Source organism: Palaemon carinicauda, chromosome 29, assembly GCF_036898095.1.
Source record: "Palaemon carinicauda isolate YSFRI2023 chromosome 29, ASM3689809v2, whole genome shotgun sequence".
NCBI lineage: Eukaryota > Metazoa > Arthropoda > Malacostraca > Decapoda > Palaemonidae > Palaemon > Palaemon carinicauda.
In genome coordinates this window covers 55,240,649-55,249,587 of record NC_090753.1, presented here as the reverse complement: position 1 = coordinate 55,249,587, position 8,939 = coordinate 55,240,649, and the positions used below count along the sequence as shown (strand labels likewise).

Sequence of the window (8,939 nt, the reverse complement as noted above, 5' to 3'; positions counted from 1 at the left end):
AAGTTAGCCATTATAACAAACGTATAACAAAAGCAAAATAATAAAATGTTAATTTTCTGAAAAGGAAAAATATATTTATTTAAATGAAATGTTAATATCCTGGAAAGGAAAATGTCAAAGTCCTGCAAATAGAAATATGAGACTATTGGGAGCCCCAGTCGTGGTCAATTCTCTACTGGATCATCTGCACCATTATTAAGCACCTTTCTTCGTGTTGCCCCACGTTGGGCGCCATAAGCAGAACACCATAAAAATCTGTGATTTGAAATAAAGGTTGGAAGGAAAAATGTAATTAAATATGATATTTATTACATAAATAAGCTTTTAAAATAACGTAGTAACGGAGTTACAAACAATTGTTAGGAGAACAAGGCAATTCACGTAAATCGTAGGGCGTTTCCTTCGTTCTGCTTCGCTCGCTGTCTGTAAAGATATATTCAGGAAGATTAGTATCTAAAAAGCATGGTCACTTATGTAGAAGAATATACCCATCGGAATAATAACCCACATAAAATTACCTTACAATTGAGCAACTGAGGTTTACATTAGTATCAGGAAGGAAATAAAAGGGCCGATACATCGAAACCGAACACCATCCTGAAATGAACGGTACACCTAATATAAATTTGCTCGGTCGTAATATGGGAGATAATTCGTCATAAATATAATCACTCGAAACATTAATGTATAATTAGACGATTCTCTTACCCAAGTGTTAACGTGAATTTATGAATAAGCTAGAGTTACTAGTCCGAGAGCTAAATCACCTGAAAGGACAAGAGAATACGATATATAAAATATATTGACCACCAAAAAAACTATTACGAATCTTCATAAGATTAAAAATGACAGACAGGAAAAACTTTAATAGGCAACACAAGGCAATGAGAGTTCGCAATGATAACCTTAAAAATAAGCCCTATATATTCTTGGTACTCACCATTGTCGAACCATGCACAAAGGCGTTGCAGATGGATTTTGGCAGATTTTCACAAGAGGGTGACGTAGACCAGGGATCCCAATAAAAGCCATTAGCCTTAGAAAGGCATGTCGGACAAATCAAATATGTGGAAACCTTTCCAGGTGAGAGAGGTCTCTGTGTCTCTGTCTCTGACACTGTCGGACGGCCGGGCTGCCTGCCTCCTTGTCGCCGTTTTCGCTCGAGTAAAGCATATGGAAGGAGGAGGAGTTAGCAAACTACCCATCTTTAAAGACTGGACGGCAGGAAAGACAGTTTGATGGTACCAAGAGTAGGGCAATTGAAATATCAAATTCTTAATAATTACTAGTCTTTCCTGTCGCCATGTGAAAATATGAAATGTCTTGTACAGTAGAAAATATCCAACATTATTCAAAATTTCATGGAATGAAAAGTTACAAAAACCTTCTTGACAGCGCACAAGAAACTAAAGGGACATACCAGAGAAACCCTTTGTAGCCCAGACGAAAAGAAGAAAAAAAAAAAAAAAAAACGGATTCTCCCTAACGTTTGCATCACTTCCAACCAACTCAGAACTTCCTATTTGTCTTTGTGGCACAGCATGAAAAGCAACGTCCCAATCAGCCCCAATAAAAGAAAGACTCTGTTACGTCTGTTTCCGCCAAAGGAAGTTGACGAGCTGGCCAAGACACGTCGAGGTGGGGGTGGTGGGGGGGGGGGGTGAGGTTTTTGGCAGGGAGGTTTTAGGAGTTGGGGGAGGAAGGGCGTGGGATTTACAGCGTTGGATTCCTTCTGTATCCTGCTGGTGTTTATTGACGTTATCAGGTTTGGGGATTTCAGATATAATGAACAGAGGCCTCTTCTTCTTCTTCCTCAGAGGGAAAGGATTCTTCCTCTGCTCGCCCTTCGGCAGGAAAGATAAAACGGGTCCCACCGAAAGGCTTGTCTATTGCTGCCACGGTCTTTCAGAAATATATGTTTCATCACTTTTATTTGATAATTTTTGATAATATATCATACATTTAACGATCGTCTTTCCTAGATTTACAAAAAAAAAAGAAAAAGAAAAAAAAAATCCCTTGCCTAAGTGACCGTTATTCTTTGGAATGCTAAGGAGGAAAGAGTATTATTATTATTATTATTATTATTATTATTATTATTATTATTATTATTGTAAGCAACCCATGAAAAATGACGCTTACTATTTACATAGATACGCACACATTAATTCAGCCCCTCCCAATTCCTCCAGCTTTACTAACTACAACACGGCAGTTGTGATTTCCGAATGTACCTCTCGGGGTACACCCTCTTACCAGGGTATGACCTCAGGGAGAAGTGTAGTAGTTATACTTCTGGAAGTGGCGCTCAGCGCAGCAGGATATACTTTTATCGCCTGGGTTACATTTCGCCACTACGGGCTGAACAAGGGAAAGGCCAGTGCCAACAGGAATTATTGGCTTCAATACCACAATAACAACAATATTTCACCAGTCGTCTCTATCTTGAACTTTTAAATCTTACTGTTTTATATAGAAGTTTATTGGATAGATTTCTGGTGTATAATTCCTGAAGCGAGTCAGTCTTCATTTGGTGAATGACTCCCAACTGCTCCGAAGATTCCAAACTGCTCTTAGGATTCCCAACTGATTCGAGAATTCCCAACTGCTCCGAAGATTCCAAACTGCTCTTAGGATTCCCAACTGCTTCGAGAATTCCTAACTGCTCCGAGGATTCCCAATTGCTTCGAGGATTCCCAACTGCTCCGAAGATTCCAAACTGCTCTTAGGATTCCCAACTGCTTCGAGAATTCCCAACTGCTCCGAGAATTCTCAACAGCTTCGAGGACTCTTTTGAAGACTCAAGACATTTATTCTGGTCTTCCTTTTCCCCTTCCGTTTCTGTAGCGTCATTACACGCACCTCGTCTGCAACAATATTCGTTTGTATAAATTTATCCTCATCATTTGACATTTGCTTCTCTTCTCATTTATCCATTACGAATTGGAATATATTACGGGGAATGTTTGGCATGAAGGGGAGTGAGTGAGTGAGTGAGTGAGGGAGTATGTGTGTGTGTGTGTGTGTGTGTGTGTGTGCGCTTGCGATCTAAAAATATCTAATATTAATTTGGTCTAAAAAAATTGATAAAAAATTCATCGCCGAATGTGTATCGCTGTCATCGCATTTTTTCGTGTGTTTGATTTAAAAAAAAATAATAACTTTGGTTGTTGTGGAAATAGTACGTTTATTTACATGTACAGATAACGAGGCTCAAACTTTTTCATTCGATTCATGAAAAATGCAAAATGATGTAAACGTTCGCAGCAATTGTTGGATAAGTTGAATTGATATAAGGAAGTTAATCAGCATTGGGAGATTCGTCAAATGTTAGTTGAAATCACTTTAAGTATTATAATCTACCATCAAACTATAGGTCCTAAAAGCCTCTCAGGAATGGCAGAGGCAGGGACAGTGACATTGCCCTATCAAGCAGGACAATGCCCCAGAGACTGACCATAAATACAGATCAGCGTCTAAGCCCCCTCTCCACCCAAGCTAGGACCAAGGAGGGCCAGGCAATGGCTGCTGATGACTCCGCAAACCTCCCATCCGTAGCTCACACAGATGGTGAGGTTGCAGCAACCAAAGGAACTAACGAGTTTGAACGGGATTTGAACCCCAGTCCGGGACGTTACCACATGGGCCGCCACAACCCATATACCTTACGATTGTTCCTAAGATCTGGTAATTCCATCTCTCGCGTCGCAATGAATTTCCCACCTTTATATCTGTCCCTATATCTTTTTTTTCTTTTTTCTTGGGGAGAGATCGAGAGACGAATGATATGGATAACGCACGCATTTTCACTCTCAAGAACACTTGATGTACTCATCAAATCAGTTCAATTAATATAGAATATTATGATGGTGAAAATTCTACTAATTTTCAAGAGTCTGAAACTATTTTGTGATACAAGGATATTTATAGGCTATACTTCAAAAGTTCAAACTTACAGCAAATGTCTTTATGTTGAGCAGGCTGACACAAGTCTCTTTTATAGTTTATATATGAAAGATCAGTTTTAACGTTGTTACTGTTCTTAAAACATTCTATTTTAATTGTTCACTATTTATGATATCGTCTATTTATATCCTTTTTTTCTTTCCTCATTGGGCTATTTTCCCTATTGGAGCCCTTGGGCTTATAGTATAATAATAATGATAATAAAAATAATGATTATAATGGTAGCTGCTTAAATGCAAACTCATTTGCTTACTGTTTGCTCCAATGGCTTATTACCCAAAGGTTTAGGGAAGCTTAAGTGTGGCATCAGTCTTTCTTAAGCATAAAAGTACTTAAGAAAGTATATAACATGAAAGGATCAAGGAAGTTTAAGTCTGGCATCAGTTTTTCTATTATTCATGTAACTGCCTTAGAAAGTTTATAAAATTAAAGGTTTAGAGAAGCTCAAGTCTGGTATCAGTCTTTGTATTAAGCATAAAACTGATTTAGAAAGCTAATAAAATTAATCAGAATGTCTTCATCTCAACAGTCATTTCAGACTGAGGGTATTTTCACTTTCACGAAGAAAGTGAAAAAGTGGTAATCGTGGCCTGGCAACTTAGCTCTCAATTATTGTCTCTGATTCCTATTGGTAGATTGAAACCAGGTTCGTTGGCCATCATTTGTTACATTTTTCAAGATCATGAGTTTTTTTTTCCGCGTGGGGGGGGGGGGTAACTAGGTCGCTTCATTTGCAGGTAGTAGGTTGCCCAAGGCACCAGCCACCCGCTGGAGAATTATTTGGTCCTTTGTCTGGTCAAACAGTATCATACATTGGATCCCTCTCTCTGGTAACGGATAATATTCCTTTGCCTACATATACACCGAATAGTCCGGCCTATTCTTTCCACATTTGTCATTTGACTGGCCAACAATACTATATTGGATCCCATCTGTGGTTACGAATAATTTCTCCTTTGCCAACACATACACCGATTAGTCGTATTCTTTCCACATTCCCCCCTGTCTTCATACCCCCAACAACACTTAGATTAACAAACAATTCTTCACTCAGGAGATTAAATACTGCACTGTGATTGTTCAGTGGCTATTTTCCTCTTGGTAAGGGTAGAGGAGACTCTTAGGAGAAGGACACTTCAAAATCAAACCATTGATCTCTAGTCTTAGGTACCCACTGGGTAGTGCTATAGCCTTTGTACCATGGTCTTCTACTGTCTGATTATCTCCCTATATAATAAAGAGCAAGTGTCTAATTACACACACAGGCGCGCGCACATACACACACACACACACACACACACACACATATATATATATATATATATATATATATATATATATATATATATATATATATATATATATATATATATATATATATATATATACAGTATATATAAATACATTTATCATCATCATCATTTCCTTTAGCCCCAGTAGTCTCTAGCTTGAGCTTTTAAATCAATACTTCTCCATTCATCATAAGTGTGAAATTTATATTTCTCTCCTGTCACGCTTAGGAGAGAGGGAATAGACGTACCCTTGTGGGAGGGTCTACCCTGAAGGTACACTCGGAGACCACACTGTCCCACAAGTTCCCGAACAACCGGGTTGTAGTTAGGATAGGGGGAGGGGGTGGGAAGAGTTGAATTTGTGAGTATGTGTAAGTGTGTGTGCTTATTTAATTATTTAGACGTAATTTTTGACGGGTCGCTCACACTAGTTGTATGATATTCATCCTATGAGATTTTCTTTTGTTTATGTAATTTATAGTCATCATCATCTCTTACTCCTATTCATGCAAAGGGCCTCGGTTAGATTTTGCCATCCGTCTCTATCTTGAGCTTTCAATTCAATAGTTCTCCATTCATCATCTTCTACTTCACGCTTCATAGTCCTGAGCCATGTAGGCCTGGGTCTTCTGAATCTTCTAGAGTCTTGTGCCTTGTGATTGAATGCAATGACTTCTTTCAATTGAATTTTAAATAAAAGCAAAAATTTTCATCTACTATTTCGTCATATTTGACTTGAATAAAACAGCAACATATTCTATAATTCCAATAAACTCTCTTTTCATTTTTTTTTATTCTAAACCGACGCTCAGTCACAAAATCATAAATATATCCGGCTCAAAACACAGGTCGAAAAGGAAATTTATCCTTTAAGAGAAAAAAATCGTTTTTTTTCTTTTTTTTTATGCAAATTGAAATAGCGAAATAAATGAATGAATCACACGGACCGGCAATGGTGTTACTACAAATATTGCCAATGCAAAACGTGGCATGATTAAATGCGGTGTTTAACTTTTTTAATTGCCTTTTTCAGATCGCGTTTGCAATCAGCTTGTTCAACGCCAATTTCTTTCGTCAATTTCATCCATTAATATTTTATGTAATTTATGAGACTTTGCATTAATATTTTACTAGTTATGACATGCTAAACTCTCTCTCTCTCTCTCTCTCTCTCTCTCTCTCTCTCTCTCTCTCTCTCTCTCTCTCTCTCTCACTGCATTGTGCAGCGTTCCAGTACCTATTCGGCTTAAGAAAAGTCTTATTGAGTGTTCTTTGAGGTACCGTCTCTAATTCTAATTCAAATAAGCTTAGTAACATTAAAGCTACAAATGTTTATACGTTGAGGTAATGGAAACTTTTGACCGATTATCTATAAGGTTTTAGACATAGGTTATATTATTGCATATGTTAAGTAAAAATTTCGTTATTTTAGTACCAAAATATAGAGAAATAACACCTCACAGTGACTTGAAATCCACCATAAATCTTTCAAAGTGTAAATAAATCCCCCGGAATCCTCTCCAAAGAAAGCCTTACAAACTACTCCTAAAATTAAGAGCCCATAATGTCGGAGTCATTTCCCGGAGACGGAGATCTGAAAGGAGGCGCCGCCCTTGGAAGGATCACATCTCGTTTCCTCAAGTGATGCCTCAATACTGTCGACCTCTCAGGCACCTTCAGGACACTTGCCGTAGGAGTCCCAGGTCCTACAGTCATGCCAGGTGGAGGAGTTCGGTTTTAGTCCTCTTCGGTCGTCTCGACTTTCTTAATTCATAGCAAATATAAAATACGATTTCTTTTATGTCTTTTATCTCTGAAGTTTTTTAGGCTTTCTTGATTCATGGCAAATACAAAATAAGAGTTCTTTTATACTTTTATCTCTGAAATTTTGTATGCTTTCTTAATTTATAGCAAATACAAAAAAATATTTATTTTATATTTTTTTTTGTGTCTGAAGTTCGTTTTAGGTTTCCTTAATTCATAGCAAATACAAAATACGATTTTGTTTACATTTTTCCAGTATTTTTCTTTATCGTGAATTGTTTCCTCCTCCGGAACAATCAAATTGAGGTTTGCCTAGGAATTTAATACAATCAGATGTAAGCTCTTTGTCCCTTGTAGAATTACATAGATATGCACTCTCTCTATATGAATATTCATAGTAGAGATATGATATATATTACATTCAAAAGGATTTTGTACTCGTTTGAGGTCGTTTGGGAAACTTCAAAAGATTTCCACCAGTCCTCCACCTTTATAGAAAAGCCTGCGTTGAAGGGGGAATGAAGTGGTCTGGTGTGGACCACTGAGAGGAAGCTAATTACTAGCTAGCATTAGGCACTATGAACCTTTTATTATATTCCATTATTATTACCTATGCCCTTTTCAACTACGGTTCTAGCTTAGCAAATAATAATAATAATGATAATAATAATAATAATAATACTACTAATAATAATAATAATAATGATAATAATAATAATGATAATGATAATATTGGTTTAATTTAATTATATCATTGTCATAACAACTTATCCATTTATCTCAGAATTGAATGACGTGTGAGAAGCAGGAATTGATGGAACAATTTCTTGAAAGAAATAATCTCCTAAATAAGGGAACACGGAAGTAGGGAGAGACTTGTAGAGCTTATTTAGTGTATGTTTATGACGTTTTTAGTCAACTGTAGTAAAAAAGGACTCTGAAATGTCTGCATTCCTGTCTGGCCTTTGCCTGTTTCCATCACTCCGCTTGCCGACTGCGGATATGTGATGGTGGGAGACTTTTTTATGATCGCTGACAGCAAGCCAACCTGGTAAAGATGACCCTGACCACTAAAGCTTTTTTTGATCATGGCGATACGCGAAGCCTTTCACCACAGGATATATATATATATATATATGTATATATATATATATATATATATATATATATATATATATATATATATATATATATATATATATATATATATATTTATATATTCACTTATTTAAGGACTTATAGGCTCAGACAACCCCAGTGATTGAGGTATCCAGCCACATACATACGTACACATGAACATGTATTCCTTTTCTCCGTGTACAAAATACTAGACATTACCAAGAATCAAAGAGAGGTATCAAGAGATTACAAGAAAGCAGGATATCTCAAGGACTTGTCATAACATAAAATTCATTGCAAACGTTATTTCTCATTCTGCGACCTCGTAATTAATTCATCTTCCTCTTAAGTTGCCATGGTTCAGCATAATTTCATAATTAAAACGAACGATCAAACTCTTCACGAACATTCTCTTTCTTAGTGATTAATAAATTCTGAACTTTGTCTTACACTCTGACAACAATGAATTCCAAATCTTCATATTCGTTTCGAGGTGAATAATGCCAGGAGAACGATGAACGTTTATTTCTGGCACTTGAGTGAATCTCAGGACACCAAGAACAATTCATTTGTAGGTGTTTCATAATATATATCCGTCAGTGAGGCTGGTAAAAGATAAAGAACATTTTTGGAGATCCGAAGAGGAACGGACCTAGGTTAATGAAATGTGGAATGCAATCCTTGTGAGCTAAGAAAGGGGTGTTTGGGGGGAGTCTATAGATCTATTTGCTGAGTCATCAGCAGCTGTTGCTTGGCACTCCTTGGTCCTAGCTTGGGTGAAGAGGGCTTGGGCGCTGA

The 8,939-nt window shown here is 37.1% G+C and overlaps 1 long non-coding RNA gene across 1 annotated transcript; it reads right to left on the bottom strand.

Annotated features, from left to right (window-relative positions):
- Positions 1-339: 339 nt before the first annotated feature.
- Positions 340-1,048, bottom strand: LOC137622794 (uncharacterized). Its single transcript, XR_011040472.1, has 4 exons — positions 941-1,048; positions 709-767; positions 519-597; positions 340-423 (listed from the first exon to the last, which is right to left on the bottom strand). It is a non-coding gene; the product is annotated as an uncharacterized lncRNA (long non-coding RNA).
- Between the last annotated feature and the right edge of the window lie 7,891 nt (positions 1,049-8,939).